This window comes from Anastrepha ludens, chromosome 3 (assembly GCF_028408465.1).
Source record: "Anastrepha ludens isolate Willacy chromosome 3, idAnaLude1.1, whole genome shotgun sequence".
Classification (NCBI taxonomy): domain Eukaryota; kingdom Metazoa; phylum Arthropoda; class Insecta; order Diptera; family Tephritidae; genus Anastrepha; species Anastrepha ludens.
In genome coordinates this window covers 6,598,756-6,618,566 of record NC_071499.1, presented here as the reverse complement: position 1 = coordinate 6,618,566, position 19,811 = coordinate 6,598,756, and the positions used below count along the sequence as shown (strand labels likewise).

At 34.8% G+C, this 19,811-nt stretch overlaps 7 non-coding genes across 7 annotated transcripts; 2 read left to right on the top strand and 5 right to left on the bottom strand.

Moving 5' to 3' along the window:
* Window positions 1–2,211: 2,211 nt before the first annotated feature.
* Window positions 2,212–2,283, bottom strand: Trnac-gca (transfer RNA cysteine (anticodon GCA)). The gene has a single exon. It is a non-coding gene; the product is annotated as a tRNA-Cys (tRNA).
* Window positions 2,284–2,702: 419 nt separating this feature from the next.
* Trnaa-agc (transfer RNA alanine (anticodon AGC)) lies at window positions 2,703–2,775 on the top strand. The gene has a single exon. It is a non-coding gene; the product is annotated as a tRNA-Ala (tRNA).
* Window positions 2,776–6,043: 3,268 nt separating this feature from the next.
* Window positions 6,044–6,115, top strand: Trnap-ugg (transfer RNA proline (anticodon UGG)). Its single transcript has one exon. It is a non-coding gene; the product is annotated as a tRNA-Pro (tRNA).
* Window positions 6,116–8,068: 1,953 nt separating this feature from the next.
* Window positions 8,069–8,140, bottom strand: Trnac-gca (transfer RNA cysteine (anticodon GCA)). The gene has a single exon. It is a non-coding gene; the product is annotated as a tRNA-Cys (tRNA).
* A 2,634-nt stretch (window positions 8,141–10,774) lies between these two features.
* On the bottom strand, window positions 10,775–10,846 carry Trnac-gca (transfer RNA cysteine (anticodon GCA)). Its single transcript has one exon. It is a non-coding gene; the product is annotated as a tRNA-Cys (tRNA).
* Window positions 10,847–16,324: 5,478 nt separating this feature from the next.
* Trnac-gca (transfer RNA cysteine (anticodon GCA)) lies at window positions 16,325–16,396 on the bottom strand. Its single transcript has one exon. It is a non-coding gene; the product is annotated as a tRNA-Cys (tRNA).
* A 755-nt stretch (window positions 16,397–17,151) lies between these two features.
* Trnac-gca (transfer RNA cysteine (anticodon GCA)) lies at window positions 17,152–17,223 on the bottom strand. Its single transcript has one exon. It is a non-coding gene; the product is annotated as a tRNA-Cys (tRNA).
* Window positions 17,224–19,811: the final 2,588 nt, after the last annotated feature.

Sequence of the window (19,811 nt, the reverse complement as noted above, 5' to 3'; positions counted from 1 at the left end):
CAAAATCAGACTTATTTCGATTGAAAATGAACAAGTGTGCCAGTTAAGCAAAAACAAAAAACAAAAAACAAAAAAAAACAAAAAATCAAAGGAATAAAAAAATTATAAAAAAAAATTAAAATAAAAAATAAAAATAAAAAAATAAAATTTTTTAAAATTTAAAAACAGAACTAAGCGTACCATTTCATCAAAAACCAAAAAAATTATTAAAACATGTAAAAAAGGAAGATTTAATGTGGTTAAGTGAATGCGGAGTAAAAAAGGAAAATTGATTTGATTTAACACGAGTTAAAAAGAAACAAATCTTTTTTTACACAATTTTTTTTTTTCTTTCAACGCGATTTTCAATATTTAATGCATTTTTCTTCAATCTAATAGAGCAAATAGAGTGAGATTTTTCCACGTAGGTACAGAGCGTTTAAGTTACAATAGTCTCAGGAAAAGTCTCTGAGATTCGGTAGATTTTGCTTTCGCCGTTTAATAATGTATTTTGTATAATATATTCAATGAGTTAAAATGTGCAGGCGTGAAATAAATTTTTAAGGGGATATGGGTAGTCAGAATTTTCAAAAAATTGGACTTTTTTTAGCATTCTCTTAAAGTGTAATATCTTAAAAAAATGTGTGAAAATTTGAAGTGAATTCGACTAATACTTTTTGAGCTATTCAACAATTAACGAAGGGCGCTCGGGCACTTCGGTTCGATAGCAAAACTTTAAATGCGTTTTTCTTAAAACTATGTTTTTTCAACTGGTGATTAATGTAACTTAAAAGCCGCTCGGTAGATTTTAATAAAATGTGTGGTGGTTTTAAACACCACAAAAAACTCGTGCCTGATCGAAGGATTTTTTTTTTCAAAAATTTCAATTTTTTTAAACAATTAATTGTTGGTTTTTTCTCGAAGATCTGAAAAACATTTCCAGAGACCGCAAAATTGTTAGTTTTCAAAAGAAAGAAAAGGTTCGATCAGGCATAAGATTATTTATTAATAAAACAAATTCCTCTCAAGGACTTGTGATGCTCACCGCAAGCGACTTCTGGAAAACGAGCTCCACACAAACAGCGATAACTTTCACAATTATTAATTAATTTTTTTTTTGAAATTTTGCTAAAGTCAAGTTGAAAATGCTACCATGCATCATACATCCTGCTATGTTTTTATTTTTGTAAAAAAATGAACTGATTAGCAAAAAAAATTATTGAAAATCATAATTTTTTCGGGCCTCTGACTACCCCTCCTTAAGGGAACAGATACCTTTAAACGGCCATATTTTCCCTGATTTCATTAAAATTATTTAAAATGATATACAGTTTATTTATACAAATAATATAAATTTTTTTTTTTTATTTTAATTATTTAAAATGGCGAATGTACACGCAATTCTTCCAGGAATGTCGCCAGTTTTGTTTGTGAAGAGATGAATTTTTAAAGCCATTGTAAACAACACTAATGTGACTCACACATCAAAACGTTCTGAAAGCATTTATGGTAAAATATGTCAAACTTTCCACTGGGAGCTTCAGATGGTGCTTGACAATACCGCAAGTGCCCAAGGTCAGTTATCTAAATAGCCAACCTCGTAGTTGCCGTAATGTGGTTTTGTGTACGTGGGTTTTTAAGACTGTCTCATTATATGAGTATCATTTCGGTTTTACCTACTGCTTAAAAAATTCTGCTTGCCACGAAAATCTTTGAAAGAGCGATATTTTTAATCACTTTATGAGTCTTTCGTTCTTATTTACATCTGTGCAAATCTAAAAAAAAAAATTGTGAGTTAAACTTTTCCTATCTATTATTTCTGCTTCATTTAGTTTCGTTTAGCTGCGTTTACTATTACTATGTTTTAATTGTTCCCAAAGCGTCTTTATTAGCTCTCGCATTTTCGACTTACGATTTTTTCTACATATACCCGAAAAATTTCATTAAAACGAAATGGAATCCATAAATTGGCTATCATCGTAATTATTGACCGAAAACCAAATTGTTAATGATTGTGAAATCAAAATAATTTTTACATTCCATGAGAGTAAAATAATTTATGAAAGCAGGCCGATAGCCGCAGCTGTTAGTTACTTATGTAATGCAATCATTTATAATTACATTTCATATAAATAAATAAATAAAAAAAAAAAAAAAATAAATAAGTAAAAAAAATAAATAAGTAAAAAATTCATGAAAAAAGAACAGTTCTAAAGTGCAAAAATTCTACTCAGGGGACACCCGGGTTTGAACCGGGGACCTCTCGATCTGCAGTCGAATGCTCTACCACTGAGCTATATCCCCACACAATTATATTTGGGTTAAAGGTCTACTCAAGCGCAATAATTTATGTTTAGTTGTTTGTGCTTACTCTACGCAATATTTCGCTACATACAAACACTAAAGTAAACTTGTTGAAAGAAACAAAAATAACTAAATATTAAGTACGCAAACGAAGGTGAATAAATACAAATACAATGTGCCAAATTGATACGCAAATGATTTTATACCAAAGAGTAGTGGTGGGTCCTAAGCATGTGCGTAGTATGTATGTATTTATCTATATTAACAATAACAGCAATAATAACAGCAAAAAGAATATTCTTCACTCGTATATGCGCTGTACTTGCTTCGGTAAGTGTAATCGTTATTCGTATATGTGACTCCGTAACAGTACCGAACTGTTGCTGACGTATTAGACATTGGACGCTATGAGTATAACAGGGGATGTAGCTCAGATGGTAGAGCGCTCGCTTAGCATGTGAGAGGTACGGGGATCGATGCCCCGCATCTCCATACATATACGTAGAGTATGTTTTATTTTTCCTTTTCGTTTGAATTTTTATTAATTTGTGTGTGCATTGGACTTTAACACTAGAAAGACTGAAACTTAGTATATAACTTTATTGCCTTGCCCAAAGGAAAAAAAACAATATCTGTGAAATAAGTTTCCCTATTTTTTATATCATTTACAGTCATATAACAAGTTATTAATAATTATAAAAAAATTCTAAATTCCAGAAATTCACAAAGCTATATGTAAGAAATTGTGTCATAATTGTTTTTCTAATTGAAATTAAAAAGCTGTAAAAATGGCTGCCTCGGATAGGTTATTGTTAGCGAGGTTTTCCAATTGGAAGAGACTGAAAAAGAAAAAATATGGAAAATAATACTAATAATGCAGCAAGATTATTAGGAATTAATTCAAACTACCACGAATGTTTAAGAGAAGGCCCAAATTGGTGCTAAAGGTAATAATACAAAACAACAGCAGCTAAAAATAGTGTAATGGGTGGGTAGATATTAAAAGAAAATGACAGAACATCACTTTTGAGGCCGAGGCGGAACTGTACTGAATTGAATATGCGGTCGAAACCGAATCGAACATTTTCAAGTGTATAAAAAAATAGACAAATTTTGACTCAATGTTTCGTTAAAGTCAGAAATAAGAATATACAGTGACTCACAGCTCATTTAATGCAGCCAAAATTTATTAAAATATCAAATATAATTTATGGTATTTCCATTACAGAAAAAAAATTTATATTTTTGTTTTTGTTAAATAACATGTTTTATAACAAAAAATGTTTCTTTATAAGAAAGATATGGCAAATTAAAATAATTCAGTTACAGTTTTGAGGCCACCGCTTAAATGATGCACTAAATTAAAAGTATTCAAAAAAAAAATAAACACATTAATATTTCGATTTCATGATTACGGCTAATACTTAGTGGGGCATCCCTTTTGATTCAGAACGGCTTTTAATCGGGAATTCATAGATTCTACAAGTTTTGCTGTTTAATCGGAACTCGTTTTATCCCATTCGTCCTGTAGTGCCCGTTTCAGATCAGAAGCATTAGAAATATTGTAGTTTCTTATTTTATTTTCCAGCACTGAACACAAATTCTCAACAACGTTGAGATCTCGACTCTGTGCAGGTGTCTGTACTACATGTGGACAGCTCCAGATAAGCCAAGTTTTTATAATACCAGACGTATGCTTGGACTCATTGCCTTGGCAGAACATAAACGTATCCATAATGCCCATTTTATGCGCACTTTGTACTGACTTATCTTTTAACAGAGCCAGATACATCTCTTTATTCATATTTCCTTCGATAAATGTTAAATTTCCGACGCCAGAATAGGACATGCAACCCCATACCATCACACTGCCCCCTCCGTGTTTAACTGTTGAGCGCAAATTACATGGTTGAAGCGCGTTGTTTGGTTTTCTCCAAACGCAGGACTTCCCATCAGACCTGAAAAGGTTAAATTTGCTTTGTTCAAATGTTGTCTTCAAAACTCTATTCTTTGTTTTCTATTACGAGCATTAATCAACGGCTTATTTCGGCAGTCCTTCCATGAAAATTTTCTGCGCGCAGAACTCTACGAACAGTGTCAGGGTTGAATATTTTGCTACTTCGTTCGTTAATTTTGGAGCGCTTAAATCGGTTTTTTCTTTAACTTTGCAAACAATCCACCTCTTTTCTGCATCATTAAATATTTTATTTGGCGCAGATCTGTCCTTATGTGTCCTAATGTGCTGGACAGTTGAGGAACTAATAGCAAGAATTTCTGCGATTTTTCGTTGGCTTTTGCTCTCTTCATAATGACGAAAAATGTCTTCCTTTTTTTAAGTAGGGTCCGTTTTCCGATTTTAAAAAAATTTTCATTTTTTCAAGGTTTCTTAACAAAAAATTTTTGAGAATGACTTAAGAGCTAAACAGAAAAAAATGCATTTCACAAAATACACTGCATCATTTAAGCTGTGAGCTTATTTTGATGAGAAAACTATTTGGTTGGTTATGGATGGTAAATTGGTTTGAGGTCACTTTTCCGCAGATTTTTTGGATTCATTGATGAATCTTAAGAGTTTCAAAAGCCTAAGACTGATTTAGAAAGTGCCGCACAACCAAGTTTTTAGGAGAAAGGTCGCTATTCCTGTTTGGTTCTTTCACAAAGCACTTGGGGGCTACTCTGCAGAAGCCCAACTCAGACCAACGTTTTCTATGGGCAGACCTGATGAAGTCGTCAGTCCATAGTTAAATCGATACAGAATTGGCACCTAAAAAGTAACATACAGATCCGCTACCGTTGTTGTTGTTGTTGTAGCAGCATAAACATTCCGCGTGCATATACTAGGAATGCTGCTAAAGTGACAGTCCTTGGCCGGATATAAATCCGGGTCGTTCCAGTTAAGTAGAACCGAGTGTCGTGGGAACGATCCGCTACCGTCACTGGTTTGGATCTATCGGTGTAGAAAGTACTGAAATATCGTTAATAGGTTATCAGAACTTAACCATTGATTTCTATCAAAACATCATATTTGCTACCGAAGCCAACGTAAGGCACCCGATTGTCCACTGGCATCGAGAACAGTGCGCACCGCTCCCAGAACTGGTGGCATATCTGAGAGTGGCCAGTGTTTTCTTTGTTTCCCTAGACTCCGTTTAACTTGAGTCTGTAGGCCGCCTTTATCATCGCTAATTTTATTTATTTATTTATTCCTAATCAATGTTTGTGGTATGTGACGCAAGAATGATAGCATACAAGATTGCGCCATCCCAGGTAGTGACAACAGCGCAGAAGCAAAACAACCGAAAAAATAGACAGAATAAGGGGAAGCAACTGAAAAGCAAGGTTAGTTTAAAAATGCATCGATTACAACTCAAAACCAAGGAAAAAACTGCTTTATGAAGCTTTCAAAGTATAACACTTTTTATTACTTTGCTTCGTTTAAAAATCACAATATTCATTGATTGGCGTAGAAACAAGTAACTTTGCACACAAATATTTTCTTATTTGCTGTGCGGACGTCACTCAAAACAGCCGATTCTGTTAAATTCACCAAGTACAAAGTAGCAGTACTGGAATGGCGCCTTTTTTGCCTTATATTTTCTACATTGTGGTGTGCACGCATATCTTTCTACCTTGTAGCGCCGTGGCAACGCTTGAATAGAGTTGAGTTCACGTGTTCGTGGTGAATTTGTTGAATTTGAGCAATATCATATTGCGCATGTACGCTGCTTAAAGAGCAAAAGTTTCAGTTAACATGTTGTACGGCTCAATGGTCTAGGGGTATGATTCTCGCTTTGGGTGCGAGAGGTCCCGGGTTCAAATCCCGGTTGAGCCCAGTTTGCTTTTTGTGAATTTTGGATTTTTAAAGGTTTTAATAACATTTTTTGTCCAATATATGTATGCATTAGCGTTTAATTAACACAAAAGGAAAAAAAGAAAATAAAATAAAAATAAATAAATGCAAATAAACTGTTCAAAGGACGCACACATACACTTACTACAATAAAAACAATTATTCTACATGACTGTATTTCCCTTTTAGTGAATATGAAGGCAAATATGCACACGTATTCCTCACTTTGCGCGTTTTGGCGGAAGCAGATCGAACGTGGCTTAAAAAGTTGATTTTATGATCAAAATCGCTTAATTGTTCCTAATTAAGCAAAAAAAAAGGCGTTCCAAAAAAAGTCCGTGTAAATAAAGCCAAATATTTATATAATTTTTCTATTTCATGCCATTGAAAAGGGTGACAAGACAAATGGTATTCTGTGTTTATTTACATTAAATAAAAACTAGTATGTAACCCCCGAAAATCGGGTGAGCTTTTTCCCCACGGAAAGTAAACAGCATATGTGACACTTTTATATATTAAAAGTTATGATGATTAGAAAAGAGTATATTTTTATTCATATGTAATACCTATGTAAAAACTTATGCATACCTATAACATTTTTAAAAAAATTTTCAGTTAAATCAGTAATTTTCTTTTTTAAATTACTTCATTATAAACTACATTCACCGTCAAGTTTTCGTTATTGCCCATTTGAACTCGTATATTTTCCCAGGATCTAACCCGGCTTAACGCAACATAAAGTTGGCCGTGGGCAAAGCAATCCTCCTTTAAATGAAGCCCCACCCTTGATAATGTTTGCCCCTGGGCCTTGTTTATTGTTATGTCGAAGGCTATTATAATTGGAAATTGGCGGCGCTTCAACGTAAAAGGAAGTGTGGCTGCAATTTTATACGAGGCAATAGAAATCGCCTTCCCTGAGCCTCTCCGCATAATACTTCCGCGTGCAAGCAATTCGGATGCATTTCTTTTATGATAAGTCGTGTGCCATTCACCAATCCTTCTGCTGGGCTTAAATTGCGAATCAACATTATCACTATTCCAATTTTCAATTGAAGCTTATGCGGCGGAGTTCCACTAAAATTGAGGGAGTGTAAAAATTCCACAGGGAATCTTACCTGATCTTGTGAATCTTGTGAAACAATCGTATCAGCGCTGAGATATGTGCGCTCTTGACCAGGTAGCATATCGACTATACTCGAGTTTATGATGGCACATTGATCATTTTTTGGACATAATATGGCTCGTAAGCGCCATGTTTTAAAATAGAACTATAGATAATACTATAGAAGAAGATAGAAGAAGAAGATTATTGCCATCACAACAAAATTCTGAAAAAAATTCGCAGCACCCGTTGGGACTATGTTCATGAATACATATGTATTTATTAGTAAGGATAACAAAGCAAAACAATTATTGAGAATCCAAATGTATACAATGCTGTGCTCATTAGAAAGGGAGCTAAACAAAGCAAACGTACTCATATACAATACATACATATATGCGTATATTTGTGTGTCAACCCGCTTTGCATAGACATCGCTGTTATCAATATGAAAATTTTGATACCTTTACACGCAAATATTTCATGAACAAATTAACCAATTTTACTTTTTATAATTTTCCGGAAATATGCTCATCAAAACCTTTCTTTTGATATATATTTCATATCTGTACGTGTTGTAGTTTAGTCAGAATAAGCGCCATGTTTTAAAATAATACTATAGAAGATAAGAAAACATACTTTTGTGTTGCTTTACATCACAGTAGAAATACTCAAAAAAGCGCGATGTAGTAATAAAAGAGAGTTTGCTTATAAATGAATACCCTGCAAGTAAACTGGAAATACTCCTGGACCGTTAAGGGTTACTAATTTAAAAAAAAATAATTTTAAATTATCAAAAATTTAAAATACAAAAATTAGCAGAAAATTTACTTAGGGGACACCCGGGTTTGAACCGGGGACCTCTCGATCTGCAGTCGAATGCTCTACCACTGAGCTATATCCCCAGTTCACTGTCGCGTCTCAAAATGCATATAAAACAGCTCTTAATAGGATTATATACCCTGTTAAACACAACTCCCACACATACAGTGCTCGCGCGATAATGTGAACACTTAATTTTGCATTGACTGCTCTAAAGAGTGAACAATGCCTGAAAACCCCATGAGATAAACAATTTGCAATACTGTTATTGTGTATTGTTTATTGTTGTTATATATGAATGCTTACATATTCCAAATAGAGAATTACATGAAATGTTCGAATTTCTAAGCTCAGAGTATCCCATATAATTGTAAAATGTGCGTGTTTCGCTTAAAATGTGGAAGTTCACGCTATTCAAGTCGTTTGAATTGATTCGTAGGCTCTTAATTCGGGCACACGAATGATTGATTTTTGCTACGAACTTCAGAATGTTTAGCTATTAAAAGCAAAATCAGACTTATTTCGATTGAAAATGAACAAGTGTGCCAGTTAAGCAAAAACAAAAAACAAAAAACAAAAAAAAACAAAAAATCAAAGGAATAAAAAAATTATAAAAAAAAATTAAAATAAAAAATAAAAATAAAAAAATAAAATTTTTTAAAATTTAAAAACAGAACTAAGCGTACCATTTCATCAAAAACCAAAAAAATTATTAAAACATGTAAAAAAGGAAGATTTAATGTGGTTAAGTGAATGCGGAGTAAAAAAGGAAAATTGATTTGATTTAACACGAGTTAAAAAGAAACAAATCTTTTTTTACACAATTTTTTTTTTTCTTTCAACGCGATTTTCAATATTTAATGCATTTTTCTTCAATCTAATAGAGCAAATAGAGTGAGATTTTTCCACGTAGGTACAGAGCGTTTAAGTTACAATAGTCTCAGGAAAAGTCTCTGAGATTCGGTAGATTTTGCTTTCGCCGTTTAATAATGTATTTTGTATAATATATTCAATGAGTTAAAATGTGCAGGCGTGAAATAAATTTTTAAGGGGATATGGGTAGTCAGAATTTTCAAAAAATTGGACTTTTTTTAGCATTCTCTTAAAGTGTAATATCTTAAAAAAATGTGTGAAAATTTGAAGTGAATTCGACTAATACTTTTTGAGCTATTCAACAATTAACGAAGGGCGCTCGGGCACTTCGGTTCGATAGCAAAACTTTAAATGCGTTTTTCTTAAAACTATGTTTTTTCAACTGGTGATTAATGTAACTTAAAAGCCGCTCGGTAGATTTTAATAAAATGTGTGGTGGTTTTAAACACCACAAAAAACTCGTGCCTGATCGAAGGATTTTTTTTTTCAAAAATTTCAATTTTTTTAAACAATTAATTGTTGGTTTTTTCTCGAAGATCTGAAAAACATTTCCAGAGACCGCAAAATTGTTAGTTTTCAAAAGAAAGAAAAGGTTCGATCAGGCATAAGATTATTTATTAATAAAACAAATTCCTCTCAAGGACTTGTGATGCTCACCGCAAGCGACTTCTGGAAAACGAGCTCCACACAAACAGCGATAACTTTCACAATTATTAATTAATTTTTTTTTTGAAATTTTGCTAAAGTCAAGTTGAAAATGCTACCATGCATCATACATCCTGCTATGTTTTTATTTTTGTAAAAAAATGAACTGATTAGCAAAAAAAATTATTGAAAATCATAATTTTTTCGGGCCTCTGACTACCCCTCCTTAAGGGAACAGATACCTTTAAACGGCCATATTTTCCCTGATTTCATTAAAATTATTTAAAATGATATACAGTTTATTTATACAAATAATATAAATTTTTTTTTTTTATTTTAATTATTTAAAATGGCGAATGTACACGCAATTCTTCCAGGAATGTCGCCAGTTTTGTTTGTGAAGAGATGAATTTTTAAAGCCATTGTAAACAACACTAATGTGACTCACACATCAAAACGTTCTGAAAGCATTTATGGTAAAATATGTCAAACTTTCCACTGGGAGCTTCAGATGGTGCTTGACAATACCGCAAGTGCCCAAGGTCAGTTATCTAAATAGCCAACCTCGTAGTTGCCGTAATGTGGTTTTGTGTACGTGGGTTTTTAAGACTGTCTCATTATATGAGTATCATTTCGGTTTTACCTACTGCTTAAAAAATTCTGCTTGCCACGAAAATCTTTGAAAGAGCGATATTTTTAATCACTTTATGAGTCTTTCGTTCTTATTTACATCTGTGCAAATCTAAAAAAAAAAATTGTGAGTTAAACTTTTCCTATCTATTATTTCTGCTTCATTTAGTTTCGTTTAGCTGCGTTTACTATTACTATGTTTTAATTGTTCCCAAAGCGTCTTTATTAGCTCTCGCATTTTCGACTTACGATTTTTTCTACATATACCCGAAAAATTTCATTAAAACGAAATGGAATCCATAAATTGGCTATCATCGTAATTATTGACCGAAAACCAAATTGTTAATGATTGTGAAATCAAAATAATTTTTACATTCCATGAGAGTAAAATAATTTATGAAAGCAGGCCGATAGCCGCAGCTGTTAGTTACTTATGTAATGCAATCATTTATAATTACATTTCATATAAATAAATAAATAAAAAAAAAAAAAAAATAAATAAGTAAAAAAAATAAATAAGTAAAAAATTCATGAAAAAAGAACAGTTCTAAAGTGCAAAAATTCTACTCAGGGGACACCCGGGTTTGAACCGGGGACCTCTCGATCTGCAGTCGAATGCTCTACCACTGAGCTATATCCCCACGCTCAATAATTGGTCCCAAGTTCGTATTTCAACAAAATCACTTTTGCATGGTGAATGTTCTATTTCTTTTCAAGTGTTGTGGTTTTGCATTTATTTCCTTTTGCATTTGTTTTTGCTTTTGCCTAACTTTGCTTCTGGTGAAATTAAATACACCACCACCAGGTGGAAAAGTGAGAGCGATTGCCTGAAAATTTCAATGCATTTTTTATATACATATCGCACTTGTTACGTTAAAGCGTATCAACTCAAAATCTGAACATTTTCAGTAGAAACGAAAAACTGTTTCCGTAAATATTAATAATATATTACAAGGAAAAAATATGTAATTGCACAAAAATATTAAAAACAATATAACGGTTGTTTCATTCTTATTTGTTTAGTAGTTGCGCTAAAATAACAAATTTTTGAGTTGTTACTCTTTTCCTGAATTTTTTTTTATACACTTAGTGGTGTTATTTTGAGTTGTCTCTGTTTAACTGAAAAAATAACACGTAACTTAAACAAACCGTTTGGTTGTAAACAGGCACAATTCCAAATGTAACACTTTATGTGACACAAATTTGTCCAAACACTTGGAGACAACTAAAAATGTAACTCTTTAGTTGAGACAAAAGAAGTCATTCTGAAAACAAAGAGAGAGTCATAACGGGGTTTTTAACGAAAGACTAGACAAACCACTGAACGATTTTTACAGTGGGTAGAGATGACCACTGTACATTGTTTTCTTGCAAAAAACTAAAATTTGGAAATTTTGAGTTGTTACGCTTTAACGTAACAAGTGCGATATAAATGTTTCAAGATATGTATGTACATGGATATATTTTCGTTTTTTTTTTTAATTTATTTATTTTAATTTATTTATTTAATTTAATAATTTATTTATTTAAGTATAAATAAAATAATTTATTTATTAAATTAAAATCAAAACCAGAGGCTTTGTTATATTTTCCAAATATGTAGAAGTAAATAATAAACCATATAAGTCCATAAAAAAATAGAAAAAATCCCAAACAAGAAAATTATGGTAACGCAAGAGCTGATAGGTATGTTCGATTAATTGTATTTTAGTGACGGAACTGAGAAGCAGGTGACAACTTCTTGTCTTTAAATTGTAAACATAATCGTGAGTCTCAAATAAAAACTATGATAAAAAATATTGAATTCTATGTCCCTCATATGTGTTCGCAGTATAGTTAAGTGCATTCGGCACTACTTTTAATTGTTTAACAAATGACACGCGTTTGCTAGTGGCTTTACTTGTCGAAATACACAAAGCACAGTTTTTTTTTTTTTTTTTTTTTTTATGGGCGTTGTGGTAGCGCGCTACCCTCAAGTGGCCCTTTGAAACCAGGACAAGCCTGTTGTTTCGTCGAAACTCCGCACCCCACGGGACAACCGCCAGGTATTACATCGTGGGGGGGGAAGGGCGAGTTAGTCGCCGGTCCTTCGTCGTATTCTCTCGAGGGTCCTTAGTTTTTTCATGGTCTCTGCTATGACATCGCATGCTGGCGTCCGTTTTTCCTTGTTTTGTAGCATGGATTGCACGAATGTATCTGGGTCGTAGTTTCCTCCAAATATTCGCCGAAGCTTTGATCTATATCCATAAAAACGCTTGCATTCGAAGAATACGTGGTGAACGTCTTCTATCGCGTTTTCGCCACAGTGATCGCAAGTGGGATCCGATTCATGTTTGAACCGAAAGAGGTATGCTTTGAAGCATCCATGCCCGGTTAAAAATTGCGTCAGATAGAAATCCACTTCTCCGTGTTTTCTTCCAATCCAGCTTCGCAAGTCTGGAATGCAGCGATGTGTCCAGCGGCCCTTCGTTGTGGTATTCCATTTTTGCTGCCAAGTTTGGGTGCTAGTTTCCCGTGCTACGATGCGTTGCGTTTCACTTTCGGCCAATACTGCAGCTTCGTTTGCCAATATATCTATTGGATACATTCCAGCGATAACCAGCGCTGCCTCTTCTGAAACCGTTTTAAAGGCGGAACAGACTCGAAGCACAGTTGAATGCCGGGCATATATGTGTGTGTGTGTAATCAGCTGAGAGTAATGCGTCTCCTCATATTACATGCTGTGCAAGCCTTTTCCACAATGTGATAAGTATTGTGCCTTGACTGAGGTTACGATGCAGGGGCTTACATATGTACATACGTACATATGTTCATATCTGCACACCAGAGATGTTAAATAATGATTAGATAATGCCAATGATTGCTAATTAACCTTCTTTTGTGAAATTCTCTAATTCATTAAACAATTAGGCTTAGTTCAACTAATTCCCATTAGATAATTGAAATTTTTATTCCAATGGTAAAACTAATTGCAACTAGTTGCCATTAGCAAAAAAAATTGGTTTCCCTTTACAATTAGAAATCTAATTGATTTCTGCTAATGCAATTAGATATTCAATTAGCACGAATTAGAATCAATTTTTTTGATATTTTGAAAAACAAAAAAAAACTGAAATATTCATAATATGAATTTCACACATACATATATATATTACTTGTGTACATAATATGTACTACGTATATTACATACATGAACATCTATTTAACGTATGTACTAACTGTTTATTAACTAGAATGACTGGGTATATTTGCTTTCAGCAATACGAGCTTTTCAAAAGAAAAGTCAGTCAAGCGACTCCGCCTTGGACTATTAATAATGCCCGCAAAGGAAAATAGTCGCTCCACAGGGCCTGACGACGTAAGCGGCGTGTTGCAAGAAAGTGCTATGTCCTTTAATGTGGGATATTTGGACCATATATTGGAAGTTTTATCATCATAATTGAAATATTGATGCATCATATTCGAAATAAAATGCATGCTTTCACCCTCCTCTGTCAATTTTGACAATGGAGCAGTACTTCCTTCTGCAAAAATGTAATCAGATTTACTAAAAATACCATATACATATGTATATGTGTTACTTATGCAGAACTTACTACCATCACTGAAATCATAAAAGGTCGATTCAGTATACGAACCCTCACATTTATGATTTTCGTAAGTTTTTTTTTTTTTTTTTTTCGAACTCCATTTATTCCATACAATCTGTCATAACAATAACAATAAGTACTATTTTTACCTACAATTTAAATAAGAATAGCTTAGAGTAAGAATTCCCAGTGGAATTCGTTACTTAATAATGAACAACATATAACATATACATATATTATACAATTTTACAACTTTTGCATTTACGTATATTACGGTTTAAATCTTTGCATTAAATCGTTAGGCTGACATTTTTTTAATCTTGAGGAGTAGCTTATCTTGGAAAGGTTATTTGCTCGATTATTCGGATGAGTGGCAAGTCGGTTGTTGTATCTCTGGCTGAGGTTGTTTATTTCTTCGAAAACTGTCGTAACTTTTAGGTCACGGTGCAATATCTCGTTTCGTACAAACCATGGCGCATTGGCACACATGCGGAGCACCTTTGACTGAAATCTTTGCATGATTTCTAGATTTGATTTTGCTGCTGAGCCCCATAATTGAACGCCATACGTCCATATCGGTTTCAGAATAGCTTTGTAGATAAGCACCTTATTGTCTAGTGTAAGTGCTGAATTGTAGCCGATTAACCAGTGTAGTGATCGCAATTTCAGTCCAAGTTGCTTTCGCTTTAAAAATATATGCGATCGCCAAGTAAGACGCCGGTCTAATAGAATACCTAAATATTTGGCATTATCTGTTTGTGGTATTGGAACGCTGTTAAGAGATACGGCAGGACATGAGCCATTTCGAAGAGTGAATGTTATCTGCGTCGATTTGCTTTCGTTAGCTTTTATGCGCCATTTTTTTTCGTAAGTTACATCATTATTCGTTCACTTTAATAATTCTCTGCAAAAAATTTACTTTTATCAAAATAATTAATTCTAATTCGAGCTAATTAAATATCTAATTGCATTAGCAGAAGTCAATTAGATTTCTAATTGTAAAGGTAAACCAATTTTTTTTTACTAATGGCAACTAATTGCAATTAGTTTTACCATTGGAATAAAAATTTCAATTATCTAATTGGAATTAGTTGAACTCATTCTAATTGTTTGATGAATTAGAGAATATAAACCAATTGCATCAATTGCTAATTCTAATTGGAAGAATATTTATTTGTAGATGTGTTATTTGTTTCGGCTTTTGTATAAAGGAAAACTAAACAATGATGAATTTAATTCATAATTAGAAAGTTTCATGTCGTCAGAGCAACATCTTCATAGTGAGGAAATGTTTCCGTTGAAGTAACATAATGTCTTTTGATGTTGAATGCCCGCAGAGTGGATGGAATGGTAGACTATTGGGTTGGAGGGAAAGTTCTGTCGGATTATAAATAGGCAGGTAATTCTTGTAAATAAAAAATAGCATCTGGCTAATGAGTTATTGGGATTTTTGGACGTGATAACCTCTTATAATTCGATGTAGCCGGCTGCTCATGCGTCGTTACCTTGCTTGAACTGCGAGCGATAGCACGGAACGAACGACAAAGAGGCACAATCGGCCTTCGCGTTCGGCAACGTTCGACATCTGGCTCTCTCCTACTTGTATATGCCTTCTTCCTGTGTACATGGTAATGAACCATTTCTCTGTTGATAATAGGAGATAATAGGAAAAGTAGGAAATGAAAGGGAGTGTTTCGAGTGTAAAGTGTCTTGAAAAAGGCAAATTGATGATGGTGCCTCTTAGTGTTGTTGACTTATTAACGTCTGATGCACAATCGAAATTGAACATATCTTTCATGAATTTGATAAATGCTTCGTCATTTTTCACGTTTGTGTAAATGTAACTTGACCTATTCTAGGATATTGCCGTAGATTAAACTTCTAACTATGCAGAATCGATACCGACAAACCCAACATATGTCCGGCATGTAAAGGTACCCTTTCCAAAGTCACACATGCCTCTTTACACCCATTCACCTAGCGCTCCTCTCTCTTAGGACACAACCCGTCTAAATGTCCATGTTTCCTGGGCCTACCGTTAGAAGAGATAGACGCTGACAACCAGTGACTGCACCCTACTAGCAAAGCTTGATGAACTGTTACAACAACAACAACAGAAACACCAAAAATAGGCAAGCCCGTCTGCACTTGACCGTTCCAACGCAGAGTAGGTCTTATTCTTTTCCTACGCATAGAAAACTTTCAAGGATGAATTATTCCTAACCATTAGTAAGGTATGACTCCCTCGAATACTGTTAGGAGTTTGTGTAGATAATAGGACAGACATGATGAGGGTCTTCTAAAGTGCGTTTTTTGTTCGAGTGAGAGTGGAACTCACCTTTGTACTCAGACTAAATTGTGCAAATTAGCACGTGTTGATAGAAGATGTCATATTCTCCATGTGATTTCAAGGCTTACAGTTGAAAAACAAAGTACCGTTTAAAGGCTAAAAAGAATTTCTTCAGGTGTTTGCCAATCCTCGAATGTTTTTGGTGCTTAAAGGTATTTGTGGAGAGAAAAAATTTACTTAGGGGACACCCGGATTTGAACCGGGGACCTCTCGATCTGCAGTCGAATGCTCTACCACTGAGCTATATCCCCCTTTAATAACCTCTTCGCACAAAACATTCAGCACCGCTGGTGAATTAAAAGTTTAATTGCTTTCTTCAAAGTATTTTATGACTCATCGATGCCGCTGGCAATGCAAGAAGCTGCGAATGACGCAACTGTTGCTTGGTAGCCAATCAAGGCCGGTGCACTCCCTATAAGACAGTGGAATAAGCATAAAAATTATGGAGAATTTTGGAGGTAAAACTATGTGCATATACATATTTATATGTTCTAGAATAGATTGATTATTGTTTTTATTGCTGTTGCGTGTTTTCTGCCATATAAAAAATGCCGAGTATTCATTGCATGGAGAAAATGCCCAAAACGGCCGCGAAAAAAAAATTGTCAAAAATTAATGCAATTTTTCAGCCAACTCAAATTTGCACTTTCACTTCAAAATTCAATGGGCTATAAAACTGCGTACGCGAATTTTTTCTAAAAAATTATGATTAAGAAGTGTTTTCAATTTTGATAAAAATTTGTTGAATCTTTTTTTTCAAATTTGTACAAAGTTTGCAAGTTGGAGCTAAATGGTTTTTGTTATAAAATGAAATATATTTTCACATAAAAATTATTAAAATTAAAAGGGCAACAAATAAATTGTAAAAAGGTCCCTGTTAAATATTTATGAGACGCGCTGCTGTACGCCTAAACAGGAAACTTGCAGTATGACTTTTTTTCATTATTCTATGATTTTTATGTTTAGCTGCATTACGAATTAATTATTGTGCGCAAAATACTGACTAAGGGGACACCCGGGTTTGAACCGGGGACCTCTCGATCTGCAGTCGAATGCTCTACCACTGAGCTATATCCCCTTTTATTTACTTTTCTATTCTTTGAGAAGCCTTCGAATTTCTTAAATTCCTCATTATACTTTGACGTATTCGCTTAGGAAAGTTGTAAAATTGGCATCTGTTTTATCTAATCGAGATACCGTTATTGTGTGCAGATAGCAGCAGAACCTTGAAAAGCAATTTATGTGAAAAGAAATTTACACTACTTCAACATTGATTTATTTCTAAATTTGTTTTAAATTTATTATTTAATTTCTTTTATTTATACAAAACTTTTTTTCAAAGACAAAATTTGGTTAGGGGCTAACGAAATATAATTTAAACCGCCTAAAAAGTTTATCAAAAAGATGTATAAATTTCACCAAGCGACGATACGATTTGATGTCAAATGGCCTTGCGTATGTATGTATGTATGTATGTATGTATGTGTTTATGATATTTATCTTCAATATTTTATATATTTCCCTCTCTAACTAAACCCTTTACGCAATTTGACTTTACAAGGGTTGCCTTTTATATTTTGCGCCTTGGCAACTTAACGAGTGATGAGCGGTAACTCAATGTTTTTAACGAAAAGTTTGGTGGGTTGGGGAACAATAAATGCCGTATTTGTGATCGAAATTTGGCGCTTTATTTAACGTACTTAGAATTATCCGATTCAAGTCCAATATGCCCCGTTTTGTTCGCAAACTTGCTGCCATTTAGAAGGCAACTTCATTATCCCCCTTTATAAAACCCCCCTCCTTATTTGAAAAAAACTCAGACAACCATTTTTCGCAAGCCTCTTTTAAGGCCAACTTGGCATCACCAAGGGCGTTTTGCATGGACCGGAAGAAGAAGATAGTCACTTGGTGCCAGGTCCGGACTATCTGATGGGTGCGATAGGACATCCCATCCGAGTTCCCGTAGCTTCTGGCGGGTCATCAAAGATGTGTGAGGACAAGCGTTGTCCTGGTGGAACACAACAACATTCCTACTGACCAATTCTGGTCAATCGTCTGCTTCAAACGGGCAAGTTGCTCACAGTAGTGAACCGAATTAAGGGTCTGGCCATGAGTTGAGCAGCTCATAGTGGATAATTTCCTTCCAATCCCTCCAAACACACAGCAAAAGCTTCCTGGCGGTCGATCCCGGCTTGGCGATGGCTTGAGCCGGCTCGCCGCTTCTCGACCACGATCTTTTTCGCTTGGCGTTGTCGTACGTGATCCACTTTTCATCGCCAGTCATCATCTGCTTCGAAAATGGGTCAAGTTCTTTCCATTTTAGCAGAGAATCGCAAGCATTGATTCGGTCCAAGAGATTTTTTTGCGCCAACACGTGTGGCACCCAAACATCCAGCGGTTTTGTGCTCTACACCTAGTTCCTGACTAATCGACCAGCTCACCGATTGGCCTACCAGTACGGGGTGCATCTTCGACATCTACTACACCAGAACGAAATCGATCGAACCAACGCTGTGCTGTGCGAATCGTTACAGTATCAGGTCAATAAACTTCACTCATTTTTGGAGCCGCCTTCGTTGCATTCTTACCTCTAAGGTAGTAAAAACGTAAAATATGACGAATTTCTTGCTTGATGGACTCCATCTTCAACACTGTCAAAGAGACACTTATAGTACAGATTGTCATCTTCAAATCGCCGTTTAGTGTGACTCTATGCAATAAGTACAACACAAGATATGTTTAAATGTCGCGCTCATGTCCTTTTATGGTGAATTTCGTGAAGATCGGCCATGAACGGTTGTTGTGCCAGAAACAATCGATGTTGTGTTGTCAATTGATAACAAAAGCTCGTCATGTGTCATATCGCGAGATAGAGGAATTATTGGACATTCGTGGAACCATTGCATCAGGTCTGTTCTACTATTCACCAGATCTTCACGATACGCAAAATCTGGGAGAAAACCCACAAAGGACAAATCGACACACACCACCTTTTTATAGACTTCAAGGCTGCGTTCGATAGCACAACCAGGAATGGCCTCTATGCCGCTATATCTGACTTTGGTATACCCGCAAAACTTATACGACTGTATAAAACGACGTTGAGCGTCAGGATCGGAAATGACTTCTCTGAGCCGTTCAATACCAAGCGAGGTTTCAGACAAGGCGATTCCCTTTTGTGCGAGTTCTTTAACCTCCTACTGGAAAAAGTATTCGTGTTGCTGATTCGAACCGCTTTGGCACTATCTACGACAAAAATGTCATGCCATTGGCATGTGCTGATGATAGTGATATTGTCGGTCTGAACAACCGTATGTTCAGCGTACTCGAGTCTGAGAGTAAAACATAGTACCTACTGCCAACATAAAAAGAGTCCTCGGATCTTGGACAATATGTCACTGTTGGCAACCGCGAATTTAAAGTGGTGAATGACTTTGTTTATCTAGGTACCAGTGTTAACAGCCAGAACGACGTAAGCTTAGAGATTAAACGATTAACTCTTGCCAACAGGTGTTACTTTGGGCTCAGTAGGTAATTAAGAAGTAGAGCCGTCTCTCGAAAAACGAAAACAACGCTGTATAAAAGCCAAGTCATCCCCGACCTCGTATATGGCGCAGAAGCTTGTCATCGTACAACTGATAAGAGAGCACTGGGAGCATTCGAGAG